This window comes from Triticum dicoccoides, chromosome 3B (genome assembly GCF_002162155.2).
Source record: "Triticum dicoccoides isolate Atlit2015 ecotype Zavitan chromosome 3B, WEW_v2.0, whole genome shotgun sequence".
Taxonomy (NCBI): domain Eukaryota; kingdom Viridiplantae; phylum Streptophyta; class Magnoliopsida; order Poales; family Poaceae; genus Triticum; species Triticum dicoccoides.
In genome coordinates, this window is record NC_041385.1 from 58,450,275 (window position 1) to 58,454,455 (window position 4,181).

The window sequence follows — 4,181 nt, forward strand, 5'->3', positions numbered from 1 at the left end:
TGAGATCCCATCTTGGAGCCTTCGTCGGTGCTTCATCGGAGGGGGAATCGATCACGGAGGGCTTCTACATCAACACCATAGCCTCTCCGATGAGTTGTGAGTAGTTTACCACAGACCTTCGGATCCATAGTTGTTAGCTAGATGATTCTTCTCTCTCTTTGAATCTCAATACAAAGTTCTCCTTGATCTTCTTGGAGATCTATTCGATGTAACTCGTTTTGCGGTGTGTTTGTCGAGATCTGATGAATTGTGGGTTTATGATCAAGTTTGTCTATGAGAAATATTTGAATCTCCTCTGAATTCTTTTATGTATGATTGATTATCTTTGCAAGTCTCTTCGAATTATCAGTTTGGTTTGGCCTACTATACTGATCTTTCTTGCAATGGGAGAAGTGCTTAGCTTTGGGTTCAATCTTGCGGTGTCCTTTCCCAGTGATAGCAGGGGCAGCAAGGCACGTATTGTATTGTTGCCATCGAGGATAAAAAGATGGGGTTTATATCATATTGCATGAGTTTATCCCTCTACATCATGTCATCTTTCTTAATGCGTTACTCTGTTCTTCACGAACTTAATACTCTAGATGCAGGCAGGAGTCGGTCGATGTGTGGAGTAATAGTAGTAGATGCAGGCAAGAGTCTGTCTACTTGTTGCGGACGTGATGCCTATATACATGATCATGCCTAGATATTCTCATAACTATGCACTTTTCTATCAATTGCTCGACTGTAATTTGTTCACCCACCGTAATACTTATGTTATCTTGAGAGAAGCCACTAGTGAAACCTATGCCCCCCGGGTCTATTTTCCATCATATAAGTTTCCGATCCACTTTATTTTGCAATCTTTACTTTTCAATCTATATCATAAAAATACCAAAAATATTTATCTTATCTTATTATCTCTATCAGATCTCACTTTTGCAAATAGCCATGAAGGGATTGACAACCCCTTTATCGCGTTGGTTGCGAGGTTCTTGTTTGTTTGTGTAGGCACGAGGGACTTGCGTGGAGCCTCCTACTAGATTGATACCTTGGTTCTCAAAAACTGAGGGAAATACTTGCGCTAATTTGCTGCATCACCCTTCCTCTTCAAGGGAAAACCAATGTAGTGCTCAAGAGGTAGCAAGAACGCCATTGGCGGGGAGGTCTACATACAAGTCAAGACGTACCAAGTACCCATCACAAACTCTTATCCCTCGCATTACATTATTTGCCATTTGCCTCTCATTTTCCTCTCCCCCACTTCACCCTTGCCATTTTTTTTCGCCCTTCTTCTGTTTGTCTTTTCGTTTTCTTTGATGTCTTACTTGGCTCGTTTGCTCGTTTGGTTGGAATAGTTGTTTATTTATCGCTAAACAGAGAACCTAAGATCTATGGATCCTCATATTCTTGGTAATCTTTTTAAGAGATCCAATTATGATGAACCAATTGCTAGTGAGTTTTGTGCACTAGATATATTTATGAAGCTTTGCACAAAATTCGTGAATCTAAAAATTATGATGAAGAAATTTATGAAGATATTCACGATAACTCCTTGAATAAAAAGCATGATTGCAATGATTTTACTATAAATTCTCTTGATGTCAATTGTGCTAATAATATGAAAAACCCTAAGCTTGGGGATGCTAGTTTTGCTATGTCTACTACTTGTTGCAATGATCATGATTGGGGTGATTCTTCTTATAATCTTGAAACTTTATTTAAGCCCCATGATGAATATGATATTTGTAATAGTGTTTGCAATAATATTGAAAGTGGTTTTGGAAGAGTGTCAACTTTAGATCCCACATATTTGGATTATGTTAAATCTTATGATATTTTTGATAAAAGTGGGTTTGGAGAGGTCATGACTTTAGTTAATGTTAATCCCACTATCTTGGAAGAGTGTCAACTTTGCATGCATATGGATCGTGTTAAGAATATGTTATGTGATAGCTATTTTGTTGAATTTGCTTATGATCCTACATGTAATTATTATGAGAGAGGAAAATATGGTTGTAGAAATTTTCATGTTACTAAATTACCTCTCTTCATGTTGAGATTGCTATCGTCTTCTTCCTTGCATATGCTAGTTTTGCTTTCCTTGACAATTTGTTTGCTTATAGAAAACCTATGCATAGGAAGTATGTTAGACTTAAGTGTGTTTGTCACATGTTTTATGATGCTCTCTTTATGCTTCAATTCTTGTCTTTCATGTGAGCATCATTGAAATCTCAATGCCTAGCTAAGCTTTAAAGAAAAGCGCTTGTTGGGAGACAACCCAATATTTTTCCTTGCTATTATTCAATAAATAATTCATCTAGCCTCTGGTTAGATGTGGTTTTATGTTTTAATTAGTGTTTGTGCCAAGTAGAACCTATAGTATCATCTTGGGTGATAGTTAATTTGATCTTGCTAAAAAACAGAAACTTTTGCGCGCACGATAATAATTTTAATAAATCACAGGAACGTGCTTTTTTTTCGAGAGTACGCCAAAGGCGTACCTTATCTTTATAGAAGAGGGGAAAAACCATGTACAAGAAGCCAAAGGATGGAACAAACCACCACCTCAGGCACACACCCTTACACCCCACACTTACCCTATACCGACAATCTCACAAAATGTAGCGAAACCTCCTCCACCTAGACCCGCCGCCTTCCACTCCTTGATCTCATCTAAAATGGTAGTGGCCAGGCCATGCGCCTGCAGTTGCTGACGAGTCCTGTTGAAAACTCTCGCGTTCTGTTGCTTCCATAACGCCCAGATTGTGGCAATAACTAGGGTATCAAATCCACGTTTCCCACTCCTCCTAAAGAAGCTCCTGCCCGCAAGCCACCATTCCAACAAAGTGTCCTGAGGCTCCCAGATGCGGCCTTGCAGACCTAGCGTGTTCTAGATACAGGGCCACACTTCTCTGGCATACACGCACTGCACTAAGATGTGTTCCGCATTATCTTCCTCTTGGAGACACAGGTAGCAGGCCGAGGGTTCCTCCTGCAGACCATGTCGCGCCCTCCTATCGGACGTCCAAATCCGATGCTGCACCGCCAGCCAGGCAAAGAGTTTACACTTGAGGAGCGCCCAACTTTTCCAAATGCAAGAATCAAACGGCACCCTCTCCGTCCCAAGGCATAATCTATGATAGGTGGACCGAGCAGTGTACCGACCGGACGGATCCGCCGGCCAAGAGAACACATCATCACTAGTAGGGTCCTTGATTACCGTGCTGACATCCAAGTTAAGGTGCAAGAGTTGCAGGTGACTCCCAAAGTTTAGCTCCCCGTTTAGATCCGATAGCCACCTTCCATTGGTCAACCCCTCCTGCACCGTCCTTCTGTTAACAGTGCACGTGTCCACACGGGCATACAAAAGCGGCGCAATGTCCTTGACGGCAAATCCACGGATCCATCTATCTCTCCAGAACAACACCTTATCCCCTCTGCCCACGGCAATGTGAACGAGGCTGTCAACTACCGCTCTTGCCTCTCGGTCCACCAACATCGACAGCCCTTGCCACGGCCTCCCAGGGTCAATACGTCGAAGCCACTCCCATCGGACGCGTAGGGCAAGGCTTTGGAGCCGCAAGTCCCGCACCCCGAGACCACCAAGCCAGGTAGGCTTGCACACCAAGTTCCAAGCAACCAGACATTGACCTCCATTCACCTTGTTTTTACCCGCCCAAAAGAAGCCGCGCATCCACTGATCAATCTCTTCGAAAACCTAGAGCGGAGCATCATCAATCATGAAGTGGTGGATTGGTTTTGTAGCGATCACCGACTTCACCAACACGAGCCTACCGGGACGGTGCAATAGCCCTCTTTGCCACGCCGGGGCAAATCCCTTAGCATGATCCAATATGGGCTGCCATTCTGCTCTCGTCAAGTGCCGTATAGCCAATTGCAGCCCAAGATATTTACAAGGGAAGTTCCCCATGCGACATCTAAGCATCGACTCCACCTGGTTTCTATCCTCCTCATCCCCATGTATCATGACTGCCAGAGATTTATTGTAGTTCACTCTCAATCCCGATGCATCCCCAAACGCCTTGAGAGAAGCCGTGATGAAGTTGAGGTATGGCACCCTTGGTTTAACAAATAGAGCGCCATCATCAGCATAGATTGACACCGATTGTTGAGCCACGATGCCCGAAAATGTGCTTATCACTCCCAAGTTCGCCGCCTTCACCATGATCTTGGAGAGA